Source organism: Brachyhypopomus gauderio, unplaced genomic scaffold, assembly GCF_052324685.1.
Source record: "Brachyhypopomus gauderio isolate BG-103 unplaced genomic scaffold, BGAUD_0.2 sc70, whole genome shotgun sequence".
Lineage (NCBI taxonomy): Eukaryota > Metazoa > Chordata > Actinopteri > Gymnotiformes > Hypopomidae > Brachyhypopomus > Brachyhypopomus gauderio.
The window spans coordinates 1,622,233-1,637,238 of record NW_027506891.1 but is presented as its reverse complement, the minus strand read 5'-3'; the positions used below and the strand labels follow the sequence as shown (position 1 = coordinate 1,637,238).

The 15,006-nt window shown below is 43.8% G+C and overlaps 1 protein-coding gene across 12 annotated transcripts in view; it reads left to right on the top strand.

Moving 5' to 3' along the window:
• The window catches only part of nav3 (neuron navigator 3), a 373,704-nt gene that overhangs the window by 170,933 nt on the left and 187,765 nt on the right, over nt 1-15,006 (top strand). Inside the window, exon 1 of one of the 12 annotated variants that reach the window (XM_076989744.1) lies at nt 9,753-9,866. The exons of the other annotated variants lie outside the window; for them this stretch is intronic. The gene's annotated coding sequence lies outside the window, so the exon portion shown is untranslated. Of the gene's footprint in view, nt 1-9,752; nt 9,867-15,006 lie in introns of those variants that run through there. 12 annotated transcript variants of the gene reach the window in all.

Genomic DNA, 15,006 nt, shown 5'->3' with positions numbered 1-15,006 from the left:
TCTTACAGGGCATGAGGCGTCTTACAGGGTATGAGGGGTCATAAAGGGCATGAGGGGTCATACAGGGTATGAGGGGTCTTACAGGGTATGAGGGGTCTTACAGGGTATGGGGGTCATACAGGGCATGAGGCGTCTTACAGGGCATGAGGCGTCTTACAGGGTATGAGGCGTCTTACAGGGCATGAGGGGTCATACAGGGCATGAGGCGTCTTACAGGGTATGAGGGGTGTTACAGGGCATGAGGGGTTGTACAGGGTATGAGGGGTCTTACAGGGTATGGGGGTCATACAGGGCATGAGGCGTCTTACAGGGTATGAGGTGTCTTACAGGGCATGAGGGGTTATACAGGGCATGAGGGGTCATACAGGGCATGAGGCGTCTTACAGGGTATGAGGGGTGTTACGGGGCATGAGGGGTTGTACAGGGCATGAGGGGTCATACAGGGCATGAGGCGTCTTACAGGGTATGAGGGGTGTTACAGGGCATGAGGGGTTGTACAGGGTATGAGGGGTCTTACAGGGTATTCCAGGGCATGTTTTGGCTGCCGACAGTGTTAATTATTTGCCTTGGAGTTGGGCTGGGCTGTGTCCAGTTGTGTGTTTGATGCGGGCAGAGCAGTAGAGCAGTCTCTATAGCTTAACGTGAGGTGTGTGTGTGTGTGTGTGTAAAAACTAAAGTCAGACAGAAAGAAAGGGAAAAAGACCAAGAGAAAGATGAGGAAAGAGGGAGAGAGCCCCCCTTTCTCCTGGTCTTTTTCCCTTTCTTTCTGTCTGACCTTAGTTTTTTACAAGAAGCAAAACAACCTTTGAAATTAGGATATGTCAAGAGGGAGGGAGAGGGGAAGAGAGGTAGAGAGACAGAGGATGAGACAGCTTAAGTATCATATTATGTCACCAGACAGACTCACCACCTGATTCTCTCATCAGCTTTCCCAGACAGACTCTCTTCCACCCTCCCTCTCCCCCTCTCTCTCTTATTGTGATCAGAGCGTAAACAGAGTGGGCATGCTCAGTGTGTGTGTATTTTCTTCTTCTCCTTAAATGCGCATGGCTGCCTCATCTCTCTTTATCCTTGACTTGGTTGTGTCCAACATGGCTTGTAGCCTTTACCTGTGTTTTGTTTCCATGGTGACACAGTCACTTTCTCCGTCAGTCTCCCTCTCTCTCTCTCTCACTCTCTCTCCCCACTTCCTGAAGACAAATAAATTACTCAAGGAGCCAGTGAGTCCTAAAAGGAAAAAATCAGGCACCAATAACTTTTTCTAGGCGGCGTAATAATATACAAACTAATAAGCATTGCAACACTCACATCAGATCAGCTGTTATTTAGGATCTCTGCCGTCCAACATGACTGATGTGTTTCTCTTCCTTGTAACTGTGGTTAAGTTGGTTTCATGTTCACATATTCAGAATTAGACATGTTATTTTAAATGTACTACTGTCACCATCTACAAATGACTTTAACATGGATGAAAGTGGCAGTCGTAAAGTCCCCAGAGAACTGTGCACTCATTTAAATTGTTTTTAAACAATCCTTCATAAGATAAAAACAATTTGTATACATATTAGGTGCACCCTAAACAACAACAGCAAACTCTTGAAAGGGTATTTCTATCTCTTACACCTTTGTGGTGGTCAGTTTTTTTTTTTTTTCAATAGCTTTTAAACAGTCCATCATAAGACCATAAAACAAGGTCTATTACATAAAGTGCATCCTAAATAACAACATGCTCAGTTTTTGCCAAATATTTCAATAACTTTTTAAATCTCCATAAGAGCATAAAACAAGTTATAGAACATTAAGTGCATATAATCAATAACCTTGTTTTGTGGACTTATGATGAACCGTTTAAAAGCTATTGAAATATTTGACAAAAACTGACCACCACAAATTGGTACATGGTATAAATACCCATATTTTAGCTGTAGGTTGTTATTTAGGATGCACTTAATGTAATACAACTTCTTTGGTGGTCTTAGATGGACCGCAGTGCTCAGTGCGCAGTGCTCTGGGACCTTTACGACCGCCACTTGCGTCCGTGTTAAGGTCATTTGTAGATGTTTGTAGATGTTTGTCTTGGTTGCCAGAAATAAGAATTTTGGAATAATTTTTGCATAAAATTATTGAAGAAAGAATTCTGAATATGCAAACGTAAAACAAACTTTATCAAGTTTCCTAGTATGCATATGAGTGACTTTTGATCCCATTAAAATTAACTTAAAACTATGTAGTTATAAAGGAGTGCATCCTCTAATGGTCCCACAGAGATGTAGACTGTGTGAATAAGCCGATATTTTTGTCTTCGCTATTTTCAACAAGCTAACGCTTAGTGCTAAAGTTTCAGCTCTGCTGCTTCGCAAGTCACGTGATCGGATTCCCGCCTTTGTTGATGGGCAGAGATGAACATGTGAGTGGAGCTACAGCATATCGATTAACTTTTAAAATACAAACTCAAAAGAAAATGGGGGATATTTTTACAATGACAAAAAATCCTCACCCATAAAAAAAATTATTCTGTTGTATAACCTGTCGCCACTGGCGAGTGAAATAATTATATTTGTAGCATGCCTCCATGAACCAGGATGAGACTTTACTGATGATTTTATGGGTTTTATTGAACTTCTCTTTGTGTCTCTATCGCCAACAATGTCCATAACTATGTAATCACCGTAAGAGCTGAAACACATACAAAACATAACAGCTTAACTTGCTGCCTTATATTTATGCAAAATGAACACATATACATACAAATACTAAAATATATCGGCTGTTTTATCTAACAAACCTTTTGCCTTTTCGGAGGAGCTGCCAGTACAAAGTGCGATAGCGAGTCTCCATTAGAGGTGGGCGGATCGATACAAATATCGTTAATATTGATACCAACGTTGGTATTGATATTGAACATTAATCATGTAAAAAGATCGATACTCTAGCTTTTTTTCTCTTCCGCACGCACTGACTGCTGTGCACGCGGATTCATCAGTCTCCTCTGTCTGTAAGAGCAGTGCTGCGTCACACAGCACGGAGCAGCGACCTGCCCCCCTCTCGTCTTTTGTTGTTGCATCGTCATGTGGCTCAGTGGCGCCAGCCAAACAGCCATGCAGGTAGTCTCAGCCTGGCCCCGCCCACTCAGCCTGGCCCACCCAATCAGCGCTCTCCTTGAGTCGACACGTCACAGTATGGAGAGAGACGCCACAGGAGTACTGAAATGTCTGAGAGGAATTCCTGAGTAATTCCTTGTTTATGCACTATATACTGTAATTCGTACTATTTTATTATTTATAATGATCCATTGTTTCTAAACAAAAATGTTGATTGTGATAACAAAGTATTTTGTTGTCACATACAATGTTTGGTGAAATTCTATCCTAGATCCTATGAAGCTTAAATATTAAAAAGTATTGTTATTGGTATCTGTCCTGCATTTACTTGGTATCGGATCGATATCACAATTCCCAGTATCGCCCACCTCTAGTCTCCATACCTATTTTTACTTTCGCTCATGAGTCGAATTTCACATTCTCAACTGCACTAAACAGGAAGTAAACATTCAAAATAAAAGTGCTTTGCTTAAGACAGGAAGTTAACGGTTTCAGCACAAATAATTAAAAAATAAAATACAATCGCTTTGGCTTTAACAAAATATACAATATATGCGGGTTACTTTCAATATTACTCGCAAATAAATATTTATGGTCACGATTTAGTCACAGTCTGGAGCCCTGGCATATACCTCTCTGTCTTTTTTTCAAGATAAAAGATGAGTACAAAATTAGAAGCCTATTAATTTTTTTTACAAGCTGTCCGCAACCCACCCAGAACGTGTCCGCGACCCACTTTTGGGTCCCAACCCACCAGTTGACAATCACTGTTCCAAACCATAATGTTGATACTTGATGTATTGTTCAGTGCAGATTCACCGTTTAGTGAAGCCCTACCTTCTCTCTTGCTGTGTTGGGGAACACACAAGGGTCTAAGGGTCCAACGCTGCTCCACATCCCTGGGCCCAGAACCAAGCGAAGTTACGCCCATTTGGTCTGTTTGTTTGGGGAGCTTTAAATTAAACAGCCTCTTTAATGAGCATGCTTGACCTCCTTCACTGTGTGTGTAATTGTATTTGAGTGTGTTGTGTGTGTGTGAGTGTGTGCCTGCGTGCGTGTGTGTGCCTGCGTGCGTGTGTGTGCCTGCGTGCGTGCGTGTGTGTGCCTGCGTGCGTGCGTGTGTGTGCCTGTGTGCGTGCGTGTGTGTGAGTGTGCGTGCGTGCGTGTGTGCGTGCGCGTGTGTGTGTGTGTGTGCGTGTGTATGTGTGTGCGTGCGTGAGTGTGTGCGTGCGTGTGTGTGTGTGTGTGTGTGCGTGCGTGCGTGTGTATGTGTGTGTGTGAGTGAGTGTGTGCGTGCGTGCGTGCGTGCGTGTGTGTGTGTGTGTGCGTGCGTGCGTGTGCGTGTATGTGTGTGTGTGTGTGTGCGTGTGTGTGTGTGTGTGTGAGAGAGAGTATAATGGTCTTTTTAAAGCTCTATTGAGCCATGTGGCTAATGGCAGAGGAGCTTTGAATTTTTCTCACCATTCCAATCTTACACACACACACACACACACACACACACACACACACACACACACACACACACACACACACACACACCTTTCAGACTGGTACCCAGTGGCACAAGTCCAGTAGCAGCTCTTTGTGAAACTGCCCAGTAAATGTTGCTACAGGCTCTTTAGTCCTTGATGACTAATAGGCTGTTTAAAGACAAGATGTGTAAAGCAGAACTGACTTTGATATCTTATGTATGATGATAAGATTTACAGCATGAGTCTGCATGAAGGACAGGGCTGGTGGAAGAAAATCCATTTCAAATGAGGCTATACACTGTTATCAGTCTCAAAAATAAAGGTTTAAAGTTCACCAAACTCAAATGGAGGGCTGATAGGACTGTAACCATAAGTAACTGTGTGACTGTAGTCGTGTGTAACTGTGTGTTTCTGGAATATTCTCGATTCTAATTTGTACTGTTCTGATCCGCATGTGTCTTCTGAAGTCCTGACCCACATCTTTGTGTTATTGAGAGTGAGGGAAATGTTTTTGCAGTTGTCCTGAGCTCACATCATCACCATTATCTGCCCCCCTTATCTGTGTTTGATAACTACTGTAGCAGCTGAGCCGGAGATCAGGAATGAGGTGTTTGAGGGCAGAGAGAGGAAGGAGGGAAAACACCACAGTCATGAGAGCGACATGACAATGTCACTGACTACACCATGTCACTTTAGCACTATCAGAAGGGTGTGTGTGTGTTTGGGAAGGTGTGTGGGTGTGTGTGCACCTAGCCATACCTCTGACTTCTGAAAGAAAGGAAAGAGGGGGGAAGGGGTCTATTAGGAACAGGACATAAATACTCTGTTATCAGGAGCTTGGTGACATAGCTGGACCACAACTCTCTGGCTTGCTATGGATGTGACTGCCATGATCAGGTGCAGGACAAACCGAGGTGTAATTATTGGAGCGGGAGGGGGAGAGTTAACTTGCACCTCCTGACATCTTCTTCAATCACACTTTAAAAAAAAGAAGTGATGAAGCCATATTCAATCATGCATCCATTTAAAGGAGGCCCTCGCCATCTGAGTTACCTAACCTGCCAACAGCAGTCTCAATGTGTGTGTGCTTTTGCACGTGTGTGTACACACTAATGTCTGTACTGTAAGTTTGTATGTGCATGAACATGTGTGGGTCAGGACGTGTGTGTTTTCTCCTGACAGGCTAGTCTTCCTGGCTGTCCTTTGCTCAGTAAGTTCAGAGTTATGTCTGAGAAAGAGAAGCTTCTGTTATGTGAGAATGGAAAGACAGGGGAGGAGAAAGAGAGGAGGGTGAGAGATGTGAGGAGAGAGACAGATGGGTGAGAGAGAGGGAAGGAGAGAGTACTGAAGAGAGAGTAGGGTATAGAGAGGAAAAGTTCCCCTCTGAACAGAATGAGCCAGCGTTTATTTTGTGTGGCTCTTTTGTAAAAGACCTCAAGAGACTCTGTTTCCTCCGTTCTTGTGTGTGTGTGTGTGTGTGTGTGTGTGTGTGTGTGTGTGTGTGTGTGTGTGTGTGAGAGAGAGAGAGAGAGAGAGAGAGAGATTTTGGTCTCTGCTCTTGTTGTTCACTTACTCCTCTTCCTACCTCTCCTCTTAACTGACTATCTGTTGTTACTTTAGCTGTCAGAGATGAAAATCCAGCTGGCAGCTTTGAGTGTGTGTGTGTGTGTGTGTGTGTGTGCGTGTGTGTGTGTGTGTGTGTGTGTGTGTGTGTGTGTGTGTGTGTGTGTGTGTGTGTGTGTGTGATACTTCAGAGAGGAATGGACAGAAAGAGATTTTTTTAGAATGTGCAGAGCGGAAATACTAACAGCTGGCCTGGTGACCCCTGACCTCTATCATGATACAGGAAACAGGAAGCGCTATAAGAAAAGTTAGTCAGCGCTTATTAGCAGGACAGTGACTCAGTGCTGTAGAGTAAAATGGAAAATTTGGAGGGTAGCAGGAGAGAGAGAGAGAGGAAAAGGAAGACAGGTTCCCTATATTAGGTTGGTGAGTCACACTTCATCAGACATGACTAAGACACACTCACACTTCGATGTTGGATGTTGAACAGATCTGGGGACTAAAATGATTTACAGGAAGGAAACCTCATCCATCACATACCTTCTCCATCACTGCTGAACTGAGTCTGTGGGGAGGGGGGTTGTAACTGTGCTGTGGTCCTTCATGCCTGATCACTAACGCTGTAGTAATGCTTTGGTACAGTCATGCTGTTCCTCGTGGTATTGTTTTGAACATTTTGAATCATAGGGCTCACAGTTCCTTTCTGTAGACTTACTGGAAGGCGAAACACAGACTGACTGGGTTAAGGAGAGAATCGTTTTATATTTGTTTTTGGTTTTTTGTTTTTGTTCCTGCCACTACTGTTCAGATCTTTGTGCAGCTATTTTGTGATAATTGCAAAAACCCATTCAAACAAAACTGGACTGGACAGAGAAGCTGAATCATTTGCTGTCAGAGTCTGTGCTGTGACTTTAGTAAGTGGTTACAGAGGGTGATACATGCAGGCACACACAATGACCTTAAGACCCTGTTTAGCACTGGGTGCTCATCCGCTTCTCTGCCTGAGGTAAATGTGATCTGATATGACTGTGTTGGGGGGGGGGGGGGGGGGGTGTTCTCATTCTCTTTCTTGCTCACTTGCTGTCTGACCTAAAGAAACCCCCTGGTCCTTCTACCCCAGAGCCGGAGGTGATGAGACTGTTTTATAGTTTATGGTTTGAATAGCTTAGAATGTGATATTTGAATGTGCCGCTGTGAGACTGAAGCCTGAGCTCATATTGAAGCCATTACTCTCATTACTCTCCACAGTCATCACTGCTTTCTACTTTCCATTTGCTCTTAAGTGGATGAAAATTACTCAGCATATTTTGGTTTCCTGCCTCTTTCATACTGCTGTGATAAAATTTCTGTTGCCACACAGGCCCCTGCTCTTTATGTGAGGCGTTTACCAGTGCCCTCTAGTGGCTGGTGGTAATGTAGCAGCAACGAGTCTCCAGACAGTCCAAGAAATCATTACACAAATGCATAATGACTGTAGTCAGATCACGTTTAAGGAAACGTGTGTCTGTTTGTGAGTATTTTGGATGAAAACGACATCAGATGTCAGTGTCTCCATATTTTGGTTAAAGGCTGGTTCTACCAGTCTGTATTAGACATACATTTATTTTGAACATTTTCAAAGTTCAGCCACAAATTGTGACATTTTTTAAATTTTGCTAGGAGAAATGACTGGCCAGTCTTGTGTATCTAAAAGGGGAGCAATACCTTAGATGATGGTGATGGTCCATGGCCAGATTTACAATACTTGTGTACAGAACTGATAAGCCTAGTAAATCAGTGTGAACAGGGGAGAAAATTTAAACAGGAAATGAATCGCCCACATGTCCACACACCAGGCCAGAATTTGAGTTTGCTGTTATATACCTAGACAGTGTCAGGTTAGTTTGCTCTTTCATCTTTCATTTGTAGATTTTGTGGATTTTGCAGTATGAGAACTTCAATTCAGTTCCTCAGAGGAAGGTGGTCGTGTCCCTCAGAGGAAGGTGGTCGTGTTCCTCAGAGGAAGGTGGTCGTGTCCCTCAGAGGAAGGTGGTCGTGTCCCTCAGAGGAAGGTGGTCGTGTCCCTCAGAGGAAGGTGGTCGTGTCCCTCAGAGGAAGGTGGTCGTGTTCCTCAGAGGAAGGTGGTCGTGTTCCTCAGAGGAAGGTGGTCGTGTCCCTCAGAGGAAGGTGGTCGTGTCCCTCAGAGGAAGGTGGTCGTGTCCCTCAGAGGAAGGTGGTCGTGTCTGAACGACCATGTGAACCATGCAGCACTGCCACGTGTGCACAACCTTCCAGTTGATGCTGTTCACTTTATTGGCAACAGCAGGCCATGATTAATGCAGCTCTCAAGAGGAATTACACCCTTGGTTATGACTGACTTCACTTGCTGAATGCTTGGAATACGGATATCACCTCTCCATTAACCTCTGAGTGTGACCACTGTGCTGCTCATGTGGACATTGATAGGACTTTAGTTCCATCTTGCTGATGTGTTTGGCCAGTGTGGAATGTGATGTAAAGCTTTGTGTGTGGGTGTGCAGAAGTGTGTCGGGTGTGAGGCTGTGTGAGGTGTGTGTGAAGGAGATGAGTTGTCTTGTGGGTGCTCCTCATAAACCCAGAAAGAGTTTGTTATTGCCCCTCTTAAGTGTGGAAGAACATGTGTGTGGGGATGGAGGAGGGATAGACATCTCACAAAGCTGTCCATCTCCATGAAAGAAATAATGGCCCTGTGTCTCTCTACTGAGGGACCCTCATGTTGTAGCATGATGTCTTATAGACACACACACACATGCTGACCTGTGAACGTTCTCACCACCTTACACTGTAATCAGGTCTGTGCATCATAGTACCAGGTTGAATGAATAACGAATCCTGAGCCGAGATCAGAGCTGCTTGTGTGGCTGTGGCTGACATTTGTACTTATTCAGTAATGCAGAATGCAGGGGACTATATTTTCATTTGGAAAGACCAGGACACCTTGGAGGTGGGGGGGGGGGGGGGGGTTGAGGGGGGTGCACATATACTGTGGCATGCACTCACTTAACATGGGTCCACGCAATTCCTACAATAACACGATATTTACAGTTGGTTTATTAAAGATGCTTTTCAGTAAAAGTCAACAACATAAACCCCAGTAACAAATGATAGTCCAATAAGGGTAATTTAAAAACCAGGACATTTACTCACTTAAAAAAAAACCCGGGACGCCCGGGACAGGATGTGAAATACGGACGTTTGGTCACCCTAGAATAATGTAATTCTGTAGTGGGCTTGTGTGTGCCAGGAGACTCTTAGTAAGCAAGTCTGTTTAACAAGACATTTGTAACAAGTTATTTTCAATTAATTCTCACATTAGGAAACAGACAGATGTACAGTCCCCATTAGTGGCATTATTAACACTTCTGCATACTGGAAGAGTTGCTTGGCCTTAAAATTCAATTCCAGTGAATTTCTCCGCTAATCACAGTGCTGTGTTAATGCCTACCCTGTCCTTGGGTCAGCACTGAGAGAGTGAACCCTCAGAGCCCTGCGGCATTTTGCTCTACTGGCACTGGGTTTCCCCCTACTGGCCGTGAGTTGTAAGTGCAGGTTGCCAGTACCTGCGCAGCAGGAGATGCTGCAGAGAGATCGAGCTGAAGGCAGAGCTCTCTCGCACGCACGCGCGCGCACACACACACACACATCACATCAGTGTTTACCGGCAGGACATGGACGATGGGGAGGATGATGGCTCACACACACCACACAACAGGTACACATACATACACACACATGCGTACCTCATATAAATGTGGCTTTAGCAAGGACAGAGATAGTGTTGCTAAGAGTGTGTTGGAGTTATGCACATAGACTGAGGTTTTGTTTGTGTATATATTTATCCTTTTTATGTGTACTAGTAATGAAGGGACAAGGTATTGTGTGTGTGTGTGTGTGTGTGTGTGTGTGTGTGTGTCTGTGCGCATGCGCGCACATGTGTGTATGTTCACATACAATTAGCATTTTCTGAGCGAGCCAGAACTGAGGGTTTCGCTGCTGTGATACATCTGCCAAGCAAAGAGCATTACTAGAGTGCTAGAGTGCAAGTGTGTGTGTGTGCGTGCATGCAAATGTGTGTTCTCATGTCAGAGCTTCAGCATTTGCTGAAAAGAAAAGTTCAAACAAAAGCACTAATGTGTGCTAAACTGTCTTGACCAAGTTTAGCATCTGCACTGATCATTGGCTGTATGAGAGTCTGAAGGCCATTGCTAGTCAGTCTACTCTGACAGAATGAACTGTGTATTTGTGTGATTGTGTGTGTTACATGTTGGGGAATATCTTTCTGTGTTTTTGTGTCTTTGTGTGATCAGGTGTGTGTGTATTTGTATGGTTGTAATCACGTAGGGAGTGTGATCAGGTGTGTGTGTATTTGTATGGTTGTAATCACGTAGGGAGTGTGATCAGGTGTGTGTGTGTATTTGTATGGTTGTAATCACGTAGGGAGTGTGATCAGGTGTGTGTGTGTATTTGTATGGTTGTAATTGCGTAGGGAGTGTGATCGTGTGTGTGTATTTGTATGGTTGTAATCACGTAGGGAGTGTGATCAGGTGTGTGTGTATTTGTATGGTTGTAATCACGTAGGGAGTGTGATCAGGTGTGTGTGTATTTGTATGGTTGTAATCATGTAGGGAGTGTGATCAGGTGTGTGTGTGTATTTGTATGGTTGTACACATGTTAGTCCAGATGTGTGCTGCTCTAGGAATCACATATGGATCCAGCACCTATCACAGTTTGTCATGTCGCGAACATTTTTCTTTTTCTTCAGGCATCATGATGCTGGATCAAGTGAAAGCTGTTAGTATGTTAGTGTTAGTATGATTGTGGGTACTTAGTGCAAGTATGGTTGTGTGTGGTTTGTGCTAGTATGATAGTGTGTGGTTAGTGCTAGTGTGATTGTGTGTGGTTGTGCTAGTGTGAGGTTAGTGCTAGTATGGTTGTGTGAGGTTAGTGCTAGTATGGTTGTGTGTGGTTAGTGCTAGTATGATAGTGTGTGGTTAGTGCTAGTATGATAGTGTGGTTTGTGCTAGTGTGGTTGTGTGTAGTTAGTGCTAGTGTGGTTGTGTGTAGTTAGTGCTAGTATGGTTGTGTGTGGTTAGTGCTAGTAAGATTGTGTGTGGTTAGTGCTAGTATGATTGTGTAGTTAGTGCTAGTGTGATTGTGTGTGGTTAGTGCTAGTATGGTTGTGTGTGGTTAGTGCTAGTATGATAGTGTGTAGTTAGTGCTAGTATGATTGTGTGTGGTTAGTGCTAGTGTGGTTGTGTGAGGTTTGTGCTAGTATGATTGTGTGTGGTTTGTGCTAGTATGATTGTGTGTGGTTTGTGCTAGTATGATTGTGTGTGGTTAGTGCTAGTATGATTGTGTGGTTAGTGCTAGTATGATTGTGGTTAGTGCTAGTATGATTGTGTGGTTTGTGTTAGTATGATTGTGTGGTTTGTGCTAGTATGATTGTGTGTGGTTAGTGCTAGTATGATTGTGTGTGGTTAGTGCTAGTATGATAGTGTGTAGTTAGTGCTAGTATGATTGTGCTAGTTTGTGCTAGTATGATTGTGTGTGGTTAGTGCTAGTATGATAGTGTGTGGTTAGTGCTAGTATGATAGTGTGTGGTTAGTGCTAGTATGATAGTGTGTAGTTAGTGCTAGTATGATAGTGTGTAGTTAGTGCTAGTATGATTGTGTGGTTTGTGCTAGTATGATTGTGTGGTTTGTGCTAGTATGATTGTGTGTGTTTAGTGCTAGTATGATTGTGTGTGTTTAGTGCTAGTATGATTGTGTGTTTAGTGCTAGTATGATTGTGTGTTTAGTGCTAGTATGATTGTGTGTGTTTAGTGCTAGTATGATTGTGTGTGTTTAGTGCTAGTATGGTTGTGTGTGGTTGTGCTAGTATGGTTGTGTGGTTTGTGCTAGTATGATTGTGTGTGTTCAGTGCTAGTATGATTGTGTGTGGTTAGTGCTAGTATGATTGCGTGGTTAGTGCTAGTATGATTGTGTGGTTTGTGCTAGTATGATTGTGTGATTTTGTGCTAGTATGATTGTGTGATTTTGTGCTAGTATGATAGTGTGTGGTTTTGTGCTAGTATGATAGTGTGTGGTTTTGTGCTAGTATGGTTGTGTGTGGTTAGTGCTAGTATGATAGTGTGTAGTTAGTGCTAGTGTGATTGTGTGGTTTGTGCTAGTATGATTGTGTGTGGTTAGTGCTAGTATGATTGTGTGTGGTTAGTGCTAGTATGATTGTGTAGTTAGTGCTAGTATGATTGTGTGGTTAGTGCTAGTATGATTGTGTGTGGTTTGTGCTAGTATGATTGTGCTAGTTTGTGCTAGTATGATTGTGCTAGTTTGTGCTATGCTGCTGTTGTTCTGGCAGTCCCATGTTCTGAGAGATGCTGTCAGGTTGGTGGGCTGTGGGCAGCAGGACAGGTTGTTCCTAATTTCTCTGTTTGTCTGTTTGTCTTACTCATCTCTCCTACTCGGTCTTAGGGTCTCTCTCTCTCTCTCTCTCTCTGTCCACTGCAGTACTCCTAATTTGGATGGAGCAGCCAGGCGTGGTAGTATGTAGCAGATCTCAGATCAACATCCCTCTTCCCCTTCTGCTTGCCGTAGTTTATCGGCCTGGTCTAGCCTAGTGTTAAGTGCCCTCTCACCAGTTCCAGCACAACTCAATCTGACCATGCCCTGCCCCAAAATATATTTTGGTATTCTACAGAACATTTGCGAGTTCCTTAGTCATGTCTGCCCTGTGTGTTTTGCGTGGTTGTTCTGCAGGGGCTGACGTTGGAGAGTTGGTGGACGTGTCTGTGGTTTTTAGTTGAAAGCCCGATGCATTCCTTCCTGTGTTTTTTGAAAGGGGAGGATGACTAATGAGCTCTTCATCATCCACTTCTCTTAAAAGTTCCCAGTCATGGGCCGCAACCACAACAGAGGAAGCATGTGAAAGGCAGCAGCCAGTGCAGAATGAGCACTCCCTAATTGGATGAAACATAGTAGACGTAGGAAACTTTGTAGTGTTCTGAGGATATTTGCTTTTGGTGAAGAGCCTCCATAGGCTGGTTTTACAGAGGAAACGTTGCCTTTATGAGGTTTAGTTCATCTTTAACATATTGCTTTATTAAAATCTGCCCTTGGGTAGAGATGAAGCTGTTTTGCATATGGCATATGAGTTTAAGCAAAGCTCTGAGTGAAACTTAGGCAGCAGGTTTTGAAGTCGCTGGTGTTTGCCCCCAGCCGGGAAGTCTGTGTGTTGCTGAGGGGATTTGGCCAGAGAGTGCATCTTGTGACACTCTCTACATTTTGCTCACGAACAAAACAACACTCAGAACATACAAAATGAATCCCATCATCATGGTTTTGATGCAGGCTTTTGATTTTGCCGGCTCATGTTTTCAGGGAGGGTTGAGAAACCCCCTGAGGAACTCCACAAATGTAGAATAATACAAAAATGAACTGAAAGAGACCAGCTAGGCCTGGGAGAAGCATGTCCTCAAATACACCCAACTCCGTGTGATGCTTCCACAGCTCCACCATAGCCAGTGCTGCTTCCCTCCAGGGGATTTGCTATCCTGTGATCTCAGAAACATACTGCAACCATCCTCACCCAATGAGCAGATGTTCCATTTGAAAGGTTTTCAAACCACGCTCACCAAACACAAACGTTAATTTTTGTGAAACAACACAACATCCTATGGAATGTGACACAGATGTCAGATCATACCATCCTTAGATCTGACAGATAAGTCATATGTCAATGAACAATCTAGAAGCCTACAACAGACACACATTCATATGTGCTCTGGTTTCTGTCTGTCAGGTCTTGTTTATCTATCTGTTGATAAATCCATTTTGATCTGGTAGAAGAAGAACACTTTGATTAGCAGATTAGACTAGGCTGAAGTCATTAAGTTTGATGGCTTGTGTTTCTGTGACAGATAAATGAGGATCATGCTGTTTGGTTAATGTTCCCGTACGTGCTGTCAGTTGCCCTTGTGACTCTCAGTCCTGTCAGAGTAGTAAGCTTGTGTGTGTGTGTGTGTGTGTGTGTGCGCAACCCAGAGACCGTATATATAATGGACGGTACATCACCGTTGACTCCCATTGTGAACTTTTGAAGCCACCAAGATGGCCGCACGGACACCGCCATCTTGGATGCGCTTGTGCAGTAGATGAAAATTGGAGCCAGAGCATGCGCATTAGAACCAGTAGGCAGGACAGTATCTCCGCCAGAGACCGTATCTCCGCCCCGACATTCGTTAGGATACGTCCACCAGTATAGAAACTTTTGACGTTTTACAAAATAAACAAAGGTAAAAGGTTTTAATACTGCTGTCGAGAGTTTTGCTGTTGAGCGCGTTCACGATGGAGCGTCTGGTATTAGATGTCAACCAATGCAGTCAATCACCTTATCTCCACACCCCTTTAACTAACACTTAATAACTTCTATAAAATCTGTTTATCGTAGAGAAAAACACTGGGAGAGATACCAGAGCAATGGGGTCTTATAGAATTGACAAAATATAATTGCTCAAAAAACGTATTTTACGTTTAATAAAAATTCAGTTTCTCGTCCGGCCCGTTCACTTACATGGGAATGGGCGGGGTTAAAAGTTGTACTGCAGCCAGCCACTAGAGGGCAGCTGACTCACGGAGGCTTCACTTTTCACTCGTGTCGTCCAGTCCACTTATATATAAGGTTTCTGGTGCAACCCCCTTTCTAAGTGGCACAGACTAGCATTGACCATGGGCTTTTACACAAATGTGACTCAGATTCCAAACAAATGGAGGAGCTGTCAGCCTCATTGGATGTTTCTGAATGTGATTCTTCTGCCTGTGTCCACAGCACTGTACACTCTCTTCATATTCCATCCC